At 41.7% G+C, this 14,070-nt stretch overlaps 1 long non-coding RNA gene across 1 annotated transcript; it reads left to right on the forward strand.

Moving 5' to 3' along the window:
- Positions 1 to 1,202: 1,202 nt before the first annotated feature.
- On the forward strand, positions 1,203 to 11,110 carry LOC130544028 (uncharacterized). Its single transcript, XR_008959896.1, has 3 exons — positions 1,203 to 1,311; positions 3,568 to 3,737; positions 10,846 to 11,110. It is a non-coding gene; the product is annotated as an uncharacterized LOC130544028 (long non-coding RNA).
- The last annotated feature ends 2,960 nt before the right edge of the window (positions 11,111 to 14,070 follow it).

Genomic DNA, 14,070 nt, shown 5'->3' on the forward strand with positions numbered 1-14,070 from the left:
ACTACCAGGGAGAGCAGAGAGGATTTCTGCCCCTTGTTATAATATCTTATATTCACACAGGGCTTTATATTTTAAATAGCTTTTACATATTCAATCTGCACCCCCAAATTTTTTCAATAAATACTTTTTGAGTGATTGAATAAATGAGTGACTGGATGTACATTCCCAGCTCAATGTAGCACTGCAAAGTGGAAATGGTGGAGTTTAGATTTACATAGAACTGGGTTTTGACTCTTACTGAGCTTACAGAGTTTATGGACTCTGGGATCTTAAGTATGAGAGATGATTTTCACAGGCTCTCATATTTAAAGGATGGTCAAACACATCTCAAAATGAGGGACAAAGTTCAAGGCAACAACTCATGCAGAATAACTGACATTGAGATGATACCCAATACTTTTGTTACCATATAGGACTGGAACATTGATCCACAGTGTTTGAATGGATATAGTAAACAATGATTACAGTGCCCTTTAAAATAATATCACATGAACAAATCTCAAAGGGAGGGGCTGTTATTATCATCACCACTTGACAAAGGAGGGAACTGAGGCTCAGAGAGGTCAGGTAAGTTGCATGAGGGAGGAGACAGGATTTGAACTCAGTTCTCTCTGACTTCTGAACCTGTGCAGAAAGCACTAGATTATAATTATGTACTCTTTCTTCTTTTGGAGGGAATTTCCTTGCTGAAGTAACTGTAGTGCTCTGTTTGGGGACTGCTTTGGGTATGAAGCAGAGCCATCATTTTTAACAATTCAATCTACTATGGTCTAAAATACATGAGTTCCTTTCTAGAAAGAACAGAGAGGAATTAAAAATTCCCTTAAAATGGAGATCACTTTCTTCCTCTGAAGAAAAACTTAATTTACAGTCACACTGTAGAAATCACTTTAGGGTTTGTTTAACTTTTTTTTCCTTCTTCTTTGTTTCTTTCTTTAAGAGAAAAAGAGTCATAATTGCTAAGATTTATTCAGGAAACTTTTCTCTAGAGGATTCTAAACAATTTTGCAGTGTTTCTTAACCTCCTTAGCCACCCCCTTGGGGTCTCTCTAAATTGCTGTCTCATTAAAGAAGGAGTGCCCTACCCAGGGTTTTGGGGAGAACACATTCAACTATTTCTTGGATGTATCATATACATAGAGATGGGCGGGAGGGGGGATCTTCAGGCATTAGATCATCTAGTTTATTCCAACACTGGGAGGTTGTTCCTAGTTGGATATCTCAAGTACTGTGAATGGCTGCTAACCTGAAGAACTTCACATCTGTTACTTGAGGACAGCTCTTGAGCAGCAAGAGCCACTGATGGAACAGGTATTGCTTTGTGTTTTGTGTTTTGGGGTTTGTGGGGTTTTTTGTTGTTGTTTTTTGTTTTTTTAGATTATTCAGGCAAGCCTTCTAGGTAGGGATAAGAAAAGCACAGAGATTATCACTCTGTACACACTATTTAGAGTGAATTATGCTGACTTTATGATCTGGTACTTGAGTGGGTGCCAACACCTTGTGCTCATTCTCTGTTCCTAGCCAGTTGGAGAGAGGGGAGTTGAAGAAGAAAGAAAAAGTAGCAGGAGAAATGTGGAAAGATGGAAGAGCGTCCCCTCTGTCCTTTCTGCCTTTGTAACCAGCACCATCCCCATCCATCTCCTAGCACAGCTCTCATTTCTTCCCCTGCACTTCCAGTGTAGCTGAGGATTTAATCTCCTCAGACAGTGGTAGAATTGGTTGCACTTTCTCTTTTATTGCATTTGCAGTGGGTGTACAACATGTCTTCATTAACTCTCCATGACATTCAGAATAGCTTGGGATAAAAAAGACACTCAATCAAAAAGGAAAAACAGTCCCCCACCCTCCCATCTCCAACCCCAAGTATCCCCTAGGGCATGTATTAATTACTGAAGATGAATGCTGGACCTTCATTCTCAGCAGGGGCTTTTAAATCGTATTGCTCTGTCAGGTTAGAAGATGGTGCTTCATCTTGCAAAATGGTAAAGAAGTCTCAACTTCTTGTGGAAGTAGCTGCTAATATTGGCTTCCATTACCGAGTGTCTACAAGGTGCCTAGTATTATTAAAGTCTTTTCGTGAATTAGCTCACAAAATCCTCACACCTGCAAGACACGTATCATCTCCATCTGCTGGATGGGGAAACTGATTCCAAACACCATGCTATTTCTAGTACAATAGGTGGCTCCCCAGGGTTCAAAACGGAGGGAGGTCTGTAGTTCTTCAAAGTGATCTGTCTTCATTGTTGAAGTTTGATAGGTTTTCAAATGCCAGCTGGTTCCAGACAAGATGAAACCATTTTTGTTTTGTTTTGTTTTGTTTTGTGTTTTGTTTTGTTTTGTTTTGTTTTGATCAAGCAGGGCTGTTTCGGCTGTCCACTAAGGAGGCAATGTTCAGATGGCACTGACCTGCCTTTCCTTAACTGTTGTGTTGCCAAAGTACTTTCTGGATACTCCTTTTCTCTTCCTTGTCTCACCTTTCCTGAGCAATCACCAATGTTCCATAACTGAGACTAAAGAGATACTGAGTCCAGGAGGGCAACACTTTTTTTTTTTTAAGATTTACTTATTTATTTGAGAGAGAAAGAGAGAGCACAGAAACAGGGGGAGGAGCAGAGGGAGAGGTAGAAAAATCCTCAAACAGACTCCCCACTGAGCATGGTGCCTGACCTGGGGCTCAATCCCAGGACCCTGAGATCATGACCTGAACTGAAATTAAGAGTCGGATGCTCATTGACCAACTGAGCACCCAGGTGGCCCCAAAAGGGCAACACTTATGTTTTCTTGGGAACACTAGTCTCAATGTTTGCTTTCAGAATAATACTTTCTGAAAAATCCTAAATATTATCCCCCTCCCTATCTCCACTCATTATTTCAAGAAACACGTACTTGTTAAAGATTCTGAGATATCCTGTAGAAAAAAAAAAAAAGAAGCAAATAAAGCAGAAAGAAAACAAAACACAAAGAAACATTTACTTTTGGTCACCAGCCTGTCTTTTCTCCTATTGAAATTTTTAAGTGTTCCCCACCCCCCAACCCTGGAAATATCTGTCACATCCTTTGGAACTATGGTTTTCTAGAGAACACCTCAGAAATCTCTATGCTAAGGGTTATCTCTATCCAAAGAGTTATCATCATAAATTCCAAAAAAAACGAGGATTTCACTGATTGTCCAGAAGGATGTACACTCTCTCTCTTCCGAAATCCTACATCATTTTACCTTTATGGCTTACAGCTTAAAGATGATAAACTATTGGCAAGAGACAGATGTGTAAAGATGAGATGGAGGTGAGCAACGTGCCCTACCTTATTCTTTTTTCTCCTGTAACTTGTTTTTCCTGATTACAAATGAATATGTGCTCATTATATAAAATTCTAACTTCAACCAATGCAGAATCCATATGCTCTACCTCGGGTTGCACTAGTGTCTAAGCCTCATCCCTCATCTCAGTGTAAACTCTCTTATAAAGGGCACATAGCCTGATGACTGGGAACATTGTAGGTGCTCAGAAAATATAAGTTGAATAGGTGAATGAGTTCTGTTTTTATTGATTTTTATTCACTCTGCAGGGAATTCCTTGTGGACAGAGAGCCCAGTCTTACTCACCTGTGCTCCTCCACACCTAACAGGGTACTTATGTACACAGACACTTGGTAAACCTCTGCTTGCTGCAATTGCTTGCCCTCTAGGAGTGTTTCCTGTGCAGACCTTGAAGGAAGGTCTCTGCAGCTAAAGCCAGGTATGCTTGTGTTTGTATTCCCATTCTGTCATATACCTGCTATTGAGTTTATTAAGAAGCTTGGTATCTGTGTCTATTAAATGGGGCCAATACTACCTGTTTTATAGAGGAGCTGTAAGGCTCACATGAGGAGATGTATGTAAATGTGCTTTATATATGCTGGAGAGTTTACTCAAGTTAGTTATTTTATGATTATAGAGAAAGTGGTCTGTTCTTGAAATAAGCCAAGTTTATTCAAATAAACAAGTATTAACTGAGTGTTCTATGCCGAAGAGAAAAATAGATAAAGAGATCATGGTAAATTGGTGTGGTAAGTGGTGACGGTCACAACTGGGGTGAGCAGAGGATGCTTTGGGGGCACAGAAAAGGGATGCTTCCTGAGGACATAAGGCTGCAGGTGAAAGAGGTGAGGCTGCAGCTGTGTTTGGAAGGAGGACCACTCCTGGCAGGGGGAAGAGCTTGTGCAAAAAACACACAGTGGATATTACATACATGTGTAGGAAACTACCACTGTTCTAACAAGGATGCCAGACAAAAGGTCCTGTGATTAACAATTGCTGACTTCCAGATCTGGAAAAGGGGAAGTCAAGGGTACTTTGTCAAGCATGTGGCCTACTGTCTAGCATGTGCTAGAGCATGGATCCCTCCCCATATGTCCTGAAGGTTGCTAGAGCTCAGAAAAAAGAAGTTACCTGACCAGAACCACACAGACAATAGGGGTCAGAGCCAGGATTACAACTCTGGTCTAGACCAAATGGCCCCAACCATCACACTTCCAGCCTAATGCATCTGTCCTCATCTACCCTAGATTGAAGAGAAGAAGGAATGAGAATACCTTTAGTATAATAAACCCCTCTTTTGTGGGGGGCTAGTGAAGGATGCTCAGGGTTTGAGCTGGGTCTTTTGTTCTGAATGGCCAAGGTAAGTCCATCCTGGCTGCTATGGAAGTAGGGACCCATGAAACCTGGCTGGCTAGTTGTAATTAATCACTGCAAGGCAGCAGAGGAGGAGCCCAAGCTGTTAGAACACCCAGGAGGCTGTGGTTGCAGGGTTCCAACAATTGACATTTGCAACTCAGTGTCTCCACAGGAGACTGGAGCTTTGGAAACTCCAGAACTCAGCAAAGATTCTGAGGCTTGGGAGCCTTGTCCTTTTGGCCACCTTACCCCAAGGAGCTCTCCAAGCCCATGACATTTGGGGGATTGTCAGAGTTTTGGGCTGCCAGAGAAAGGCCCTATCTCAGAAGCCAAAGTCATCAACGGAAAGGGAATTGACTGAGCAGGTTTTTCAGAGGCTGGAAGAGAAACTATTTCGAAAATCTGTTTTGACTTTTGCAGACACTGCCTTTCCCTGTGGCCCCATAATTGAGTGGGGCTGGCGATACTTATTCATCTCTTAGTCTATGGCTGAGTCACCCCCTCCCTCCTTCTCATCAAAATGTTATGAGTATGCAGAGGAAAGGTGTTTATTGAACAGTCTCAGTCCATTTTAGGGTGGCAGTGATGTAGGGGGTTATGGTTGTTCTCCTCAAGGGAATTCCAGAACAGTCCTGCACCTAGTAACTGAGTAAGAAAAACATCAGTTTGTAAGTAACAGATGTAGATGACTTAGGTTTTCTTTTGGTGGTGAGGGGGGGAGGGTAAAATCTATTTGGGCAGCAAATAAGACAACAATGTTCCTTCCACTGGTCAGGATCTCTGTGAAGGTTAAGCAAATACCTATAAAGGTACCCAGCAAATACTTGGGGTACCAAGTGCTCCATATCTTCATGTATGTATGTGCTTTCTGGTTTTGCCGCTTTTTTTTTTTAAGATTTATTTTTTTTAGAGAGAGCATGCAAGTATGAGTGGGAGGAGGCAGGAGGGGCAGAGAGAGAGAGAGAGAGAATCTCAAGCAGATTCCCTGCTGAGTGTGGTGCCTAATGCAAGTCTCAATCTCAGGACTCTGAGATCATGACCTGAGCCAAAACCAGGAGTCTGACGCTCAACCGACTGAGCCACCCAGGCGCCTCTTGCGTTCCTTTGTATTCCTGACTTTCCTCCTTACCCAGCTCCTCTCCTCTGATTCTATTTGCAAGTCCAGACTAAGTCCTATGAGAATATCGCTGTTGGTACAGATGATATAATGAATCTAATCAAATCACTTATGCCTCTGGGCTCTCCGGTTAAAAAGAAACCCCTTGCAGCTGTACAGCACCATACACTTTACCAAGTATCCTCAGGTTCCCTATCTCATTCACTTTGCACTTCAATCTTGTGAAGTAAATAGATAAATGGTATTATCCCCATTTTACTAAAGCTGAGATCCAAGAGCAGCTATAAGTCTGGCTGTTTCTTATTTTGTGCTGCTCTGAATTTTAGTTTGGGATATATCTATCTACCTACTTGTCATCAGTACTGTGATAGCCCACAGAGCCTTCAAACTCAGCATCACCTCTCATCCCTTGCTCTTTCCCCTCTAGTGTTTCCTGGGTCTTCTGGTTCAGCAGAAAGCCTCTGCTATTCATCCAATCATCCATGAGAGAGATCTTTCCTTCCCTCTGCAGACCCACATCCAACCAGTTACCATCTCTTACAGATTCCTTCCCTTTTTTTTTTTTTTTATAATCTTGTACATCTAACTCCATTGCTTCCATGCCAGTCCAAGCCATCATCATCATCAGCCTCCTGACCAACCTCTGTATATTGAGTTTGGTCCTGCCTGGTCCATTCTTTATACAACAGACTGAATGCTCTTTGTAACATCAAAGTCTGATCATATCACTTTCCCCATCCTATAAGTTAAAACTTTCAGTGGTTTCATGGGTCTAAAGGGGTAAATTCATATATTAGATTATTTGTGATCTGACTACTATCAATTATTTATGATTTGAATAGTGGTAGTAGTTATTCTATTCTAGTCTCATTGTTATTGGACTTCCATGTTATCCCATTTTACACTTCAACCCACACCATGAGACTCTTGTGTTTTAACCAGATTGAAATTTCTCCTACTTGAATCCATGCCTCACTCATCTGTGTTCCCCACTTCTTATCTGGCTGATCACCTATGTGCTCTCAGGTTTCACACTGCCTCTTCTGAAAAGTCTTCCTTGAGTACCTTCCAAGTTGTCTCCTCTAGGTTTCCATACTATTTTTGTACTTCCCTATACTATGGCACTCATTCCATTACAGTGTTTTTGGTGTTTATTTCACTTTGTATTTTCTCTGTATCCTCTGAGTGCAGAGTCTGTGCCTTATTCAACTTCAGCTCCAAAGGCTCTAGTGACAGCCTTGCACACTGCAGATCTCTGATGAATACCTGCGAGGTGAGTAACCATCTCAGTAACCTGTCTGAGATCTTCCACTCAGAGCAAAGGAGCTGCTACTCAAACCCAAATCTTGTTTCTCCAAGTCAAGTACTGCACAGAGGAAAAACCAACCAAACAGACAAAAAAACAAAGCAAACAAACAAAAAAACCCAAGTGGCCACATTGTAGGAATGATGAGAATTCATTCTTCTCTGTTGATGGACAGGTATAGCACTTAATTTGTAATATACTGACATAGAGGGGACTACTTAAATGCCTTCTATGAAGAAAGCTTTCCTGGCTCTCAGCTTGTCTCCACCACCTCCCTACTGTCTTCTCTCACTGTTCTCTTGCGGACCCATTCTGCCTGCACTCCTCCATTGTCTTTGACTCTCTTGGGAGAGGAGAAAGAAGTTCCCAAGAAGCGCTGTGGTTCCTGCTTTTTGTTTTCCCTTGAAAGGTAAAGGAAGTGCGGGTCCCACTAACCAGCTCACTCTCAACTATCCCTCATCATGCCCCCTACCTCACCAAGGGAAATGCAAGTAAATTAGGCGTTTGATGTCTGCAAAATCAAATAAATTTGGTGTCTGTAAAACCAAAGACTTGGAGCAGTACTTTTCTCCTTCATCATATGCTTCCACCAGTGTTTACTTAGCTAGAAATTGTAACTAAAACAGCCCTTCATTACCCCAGAGAGGACAACAGAATCCCAAAAGGAACATCACTGCCAACAAACCTGGTATTAAATTTCAAGACTGTTGTGAAGAAGTTGCCCATTTCCTTAAGAAGAAAACTGAGACCGGGGGAGAAAGAATATGTCTAAAGCTACTCAGTAAGAGAGCCACAGAACTAGAATTCAGGTCTGTGGGTTCCTTATTCATGCTCGTTTCAGCTTTTCTAACAACACTGAGGATACCCGAGGCTGAAAAGCCAGAAAAATGAATTCCACTTACTCTGGATCCAGAGGTAGTTAGCATCCCAGTAAGCTTTTGAGGGGTTTGGAAATTTGACTACGTTTTGAGGGATGGGATGTTCCATTAATCATGGAAACCAATAATATGCCTTCATTTGACCAATTTTTTCAGAGCCAACCCTGAATGTCCACTATTTTCCATTACATTCATAATCTCTCCCTCTCAGGGAAGAGAAAAATAAAGCAAGCAAGGGGGAGAAAAGGCAGCAGGGTGACTCCATGCATGTGTTTCACTGTGGCACAGTGGATGGGCTGGTTTAAATTTGTCAGTTGCTGGCTCGGGTTCCCTGTGCCCTGTCTCTGAAGAGTGTTCCTGTTGAATTTTAAATGGGAGTAAAATTAGGTCTCCACATAGGACCTCTCATACTTTTATTTCCTTGGGTGTTCCTGTATGGCACACGAAGATGGAAAGCAATACTGTGCATCTGACACTACTGAGAGCCCATTATGCTCTGAAGAAGAAATTACTCACTGCCTCTGTGTTATTAGTTGAAACACACCTAAAGCCTGGCCACGCAGATGTCAATGCTGGGCATTTGGAGGCTTTAAAACATATCAGGAAAGAAAACTTAGGCTATAAGGAGTCTTACCACTGATTTAGACCAATCTCCTTTTTTTTTTTTAAAGGGGGGGGGTGCAGTGGGGAGAAAATTAAAAGGCAGAGTAGGGAGGTAACATGGTCCAAGGTCATACAGTGAGTAACCAACAAATAAAGGATGGATATACCTGTTTCCTAGCTAAGTTTTACTAATGACGCTGAATGCTGCTGTGGCTGGTTGCAGAGGGTCTGTGAACAGAACAGGGCTTGGTCCTTTCTCTGTCACTGTTTTCCATGCCAAGGTATAATCTATAAGCCCTTTTGTGGTAGACCTCCCAGAGCCCATTCTGCCACTCTTCGAGGGTCTGCCCCTTCACTGTCACCTCACAATGAGGGCAACCTCTGCCATTTCCCTTGGACTTTCTTCACAGAGCTGCACTTTAGTTGGGTCACTGAAAGCCTCTTTCCTTCAAGCAAGAGACTGAGGCAGTGCTTATATTTTAATACTTTTTTGGAACTTTCACCCCAAAGGAGAAGTGAGGGGAAGGGAAGTGAGGTGGGTACAAAGGAAAAACAAATACAAGACGACAAATTACTGGGCTCTCCACTTCACAAGAACATCCAGCTGATGGCTAGCTCATGGAAGATGTCTCAGGAGAGGCAGTAGAGAATTACTATGTATTACGACAGTTACCCAGGATTGAGCCCAGAGGAAAGGAAAGCAATTTATCTGTTTAGTTTCTGTCTTCTGCTCTATCTCATTGGTCATAACATTCTCCAAAGAAGTTAGCTCTCCAACACTTCCAGTCAGCATCCCCAACCCTGCAGAGTCAGTACAACAATCTACAGATCTGTGGTATCAGAAGCCATGCAGCATCCTGGTCCTTGCCCATGGGGAAGGCCCAGGCAGTCAGGCGCCAGGAGAGGAGGTGACAGAAGAATCCAGGAAATGCTAGCTCAGATCACCGTCTGAAGCAGATCTACATGCCAATGTCAACTATCATTAGAAGCTTCTGCGTATACCAAATGCAGAATGCTGAAGCCCATAACTTAAAGAGAGGCCTTGAGAAATTTTTCTATTTGAATCCTATGCTTTTCCAAAATACATCAACTGTGCATTGACCTTTCCGCCCTTCAGTTCAGCTATCCCTCTGTTCTCTCATTCTCCATCTCTCCTTTCTTTCTCCTCTACATTCCTATTTCCATAGATAAAACTCTTAATCTCAGTGATTAAAAGATGTACGGATCCATCCCTCACCACCACTGCCAAAACTAAGAAAAACTGAAGGGAAAGATTGAGGGTAGGTTTTAGAGGGCCTATCTTTTTTTAAAGTTTCTATTTAAATTCCAGTTAACATACACTGTAACATTAGTTTCATGTGTACAATGTAGTGATTCAGCATTTCCATCTATCAGCTGGTGCTCCCCACAACAAGTGCTCTCCTCCCCCCTCTACTTCCCCTCTGGTAACCATCAGTTTGTTCTCTACAGTTAAGAGTCTGTTTCTTGGTTTGCCTCTATCTCAATTTTTCCTTTTAGAGGATCTTGAAAACCAAGTTTAGGAGCTTGGACAAGGTCAGTCTCTAGTGAAGAGTGTGCCGTACTTCTGCTCAAAGCAATTCTCACCCCACTGCCCATACTGTGTATCCTTTTTCTTCTCCCCTCTAATCCAAGACCTATCTATTGTTCAAGATAACCTAATTTTACCACTTCTGTTTTTCATCCATGCTTTCATTTATGAGATGCTCAGTAGTTACTGAACTAAATTCTAGGTACAGGGTGAGTTCCTGAGAATAGAATGGCATCCTGATGCTATTTAAGTCTAGCAGGGAAAACTGTCAAGACCAGAAAATTACAATTTCCTGTGAAAAGTGCTAGGATGTACGGGATGCTAGGTGCCTACACAAGGGGCCCCTGCATTGTATGGGAAAAGATTTAGAAACGACTCCTCTGGAAAAATGGCATACAATGTATGTAATGAAGGTGAGACGGGGTTAAACCTCGATCCATGCAGAGGAAGCTATGTGTAGTATCTGGGAGGTGAGAGTGAGCTCTGTTTCTGAGACCTCAATGTGAACTGACCAAATGAAATGCTTAGAGTATGAGAGGTGTGGTAATAATCAGTGTCCAAGATGATCCCCGATGATTTTAGTCTCCTGGTATTTATTTATACTCTTGTGTAGTTTCCTCCTGCATTAAATAGGGTGAATCTGTGTAATCACTAAAATATTTTGGAAATGATAATGTGTGACTTCCAAGGCCAAGGCAAAAAGACCTTGTAGCTTATACCTTGCCCTTTCTTGGATAGCTCAGTCTGAGGGCACGCCAGCTGCCATGTCATGGGAACACTCAACTAGTCCTACGGAGACAACCACACAGTGAAGAACTGAGGTCTCCTGCCAACAATGAGCATTCGCTTGCCAGGCATATGAGTCAGTTCTATTGGAAGTAGATCCTCTACTCCCAGGCAAGCTTTTAGACAACTGCAACCTCAGATGACATCTCGTCTGTGACCTCAAGAGAATCCTGAACCAGAACTCCCCAGCCGAGCTGCTCCTGACCCATGGAAAGTGTGTGAGACAATAAATATTTGTTGTTTTAAGACATACAATTTTGGGGCAATTTATTACACAGCAATAGACAACTGATATAAGAGAAAAGGTGATATGCACTAGGACTGAGGAAGTAGACATCATACAGGGATTTACAGGGCCTGTTAAGATGTTGGGACTTACAGAAAAATAGTGAATCATTAATGGGGTTTAAGCAGGGGAATGATGTCATCAGGTTCATATTCCTGCAGATTCTTTGAGATAACTGTGTTCTTAAACTTCTCTTTCTTACATGGTGCTGAACACAATGCTTTACATTAAACATGACAAATGTAAATTTCAACTGAAGAATGATGGATTGCAGACAGTATAAGATCTCTCAGTAGCAGCAAGAAAGGACGATCTCTGGTTCCCAAACTAAGTAAAATTGATGAAATACAGCTCCAACATGCCCCCACTCCCCACCAAGCCCATATTCATGGACGGGTGAAGTGAAATGCCTGCTGTCAAGCATGTTCAATGCAGTCTCTTTATAATACGGGGGGCGGGGGGTAGGAAGAACATCTACCTAACAGACATATCATAATATAACATGATTTTTCCAAATACATTTATATTCTTGGTGTGGGAGTTAGAGTAATGATTTGACCCCAAAATGTCAAAATATGTGAAATAAAACTATAGAATCATATAGTCCAAGAGTCATAAAAAGACTGTAGAAGTAATTTAGTCCAACTTCCCACCCAATGCTGGATTCATCTATAGAAAGACTAATCACAGCACCTATAATTTACTGAGTATTAATTGTTAGGCATCCTGCTAAAACCTTTACTAACATCACCTGATTGATCACTGAGGCACATTAAGAGGTACTTATTATTACCAATTTTTTAAATAAATAAATAACCAAGCCAAGATTTAGAAAGCCTAGGTCAGTTCTCCTTAAACTCCAATGTGCGTACAAATGGCCTGGGGACCTTGTTAAAATACAGATCCTGACTCAGTAGATATGGCGTGAAACCCAAGTTTCTGCGTTTCTAACAGGCACCTGAGTGATGATAGCACAGGCAGGTAAATACCACGAAAGTTTCAAGGGAAGGATGTGGTAGATTTAAAGTTTCTTCCACCTAACTTCAAAGAGTAAGTTCTTAACACTAACAAATGCATCTCCACCCCACTGGAAAGGTGATTATCCGTTCCTACTCAAATGCTTCAATTTGCTTGGAGTCCTCTACTTCACAAGGTGGCTCCCACTTCCAATTCTGAATAGCTATAAATTTAAGGTTCTTTCTTGTGCTGAATCAAATTCTGTACCCATGGAACTTCCGTGGACAACTTGTTGAACCATTACCAAAGAAACACTTTATGATTTGATTATTGTTCCTTCCGAGTTCTCCATTCATCAGGGAGCCATGGAGAGACGGGGAGAATCTGGATACCAACATACCTCTTGAACCCATAACATTCATTAATGAATAACTGGATAAATGATGGGGCCAGAAGCACCTGGGTGGCTCAGTCAGTTAAGACTCTTGATTCCTACTCAGGTCATGATCTCAGGGTCGTGAGACTGAGCCCCACCCCCCTGGGGGTGGGCTCCACGTTCAGTGTGGAGTCTGTTTGAGACTCTCTCTCCCCCTCTTCCCATCCCCTCCCCATGCTCACACTCTCTCTCAAAAAAAAAAAAAAGATGGGGCCAGAGGCATACTATTCTAGAACAAGTCCAAACTTTTACTACCTGAATCAGATCTAAAATAATAGTAATGTAGAAGACAGAGCCAATTGTAACCGGAACCAATTTTCCTTTTTCACATGATTTCCAGTCACCAGTATGAATACAGCCTTGAACGTACTGATAAATAAAATATATCATGAGTCATATTAATTAGATCCCTCCAATTACCCATACTGGTCAGTTCAATCTACTCTTTCTTCCATTCGTATAGAATAAGGTGTAACAAGTTGCCCACAGAAAATGTGTTATGGCTCTGTGGACCAAAAATATAAGCTATGAATGGTGAGAGTAACTTTCCTATAAACTGGCTGTGTGCTCTCAAATACTAAGCTAAATTATTTAGTCTCAAGGAGAACACAATAATATATACAAAAGTCACTGAGCTGGGAGTCAGAAAACTTGAGTTCTAATACCGTCTCTAAATCCAATTTCTTTGTGTTTTCATCTAACCATCTACGAAAAGAGCGGTTAGCTGGAATCAGATCAAATGGTCACCCATTTCTCTTCCAGGTCAGAAATTCTAGGTGTTAGTTTCACAGAGTGCAAGCAAAGCCTTGGGTTCCAAAGCCGAAAGGCATCAAGCATCTCATAACCTAGTACCAAACTGTCAATTACTTTTCTTCATTTTCTAATAGCAGCAGGAAAAAAAAATCAGGGTTGTTAGAAAATGAAACAGTGATGTCTACAGAGGGTTCTAATCTGTTACTCACTTTTTCAGGACAGGATGTATTTCTCTCAAAAGCCAGCCGAGGTAAAAGATTCACAGACGGATGGTGGCAATTCATGCCGCCTTGCCACTCAGTTCAGAACGTACTGAATTAATAGATACTTGGAAACCTTTCTCAGTTCCATAGTCCCGGCTCACAAATAGGAATTACGAGGTTTTTGACATCCTGCTGATATTATATTGTTTCTTGATGTTCCTTGGGTAAATTTCTTTAAGTGTCTATCCTCAGCTGAAATGATATCTTATAATTTTTTCCATCAATAATCCTTAGTAACTTGTAGGAAGATGGCCCCTAAAACTCTGCCATCTACCATTGGGAGACCAAGTTTCCATTTCAATGATAAACCACAAGAATTTTAGAAGCTATGGGCCAACTTTTATGGAGGTTTCTTGTTAATATTACTCATGATATATTTTCCCCCTATTACTCCAAAGCCATATCCCTTTCAACGACTGGAAAGAGTGTGTATTGTCTGAGCTTAGTGTCTGTAGAGGCAGAGGCTTGGGGAAAATAAGGGT

Source organism: Ursus arctos, unplaced genomic scaffold (assembly GCF_023065955.2).
Source record: "Ursus arctos isolate Adak ecotype North America unplaced genomic scaffold, UrsArc2.0 scaffold_18, whole genome shotgun sequence".
In the NCBI taxonomy this organism is placed as follows: Eukaryota; Metazoa; Chordata; class Mammalia; order Carnivora; family Ursidae; genus Ursus; species Ursus arctos.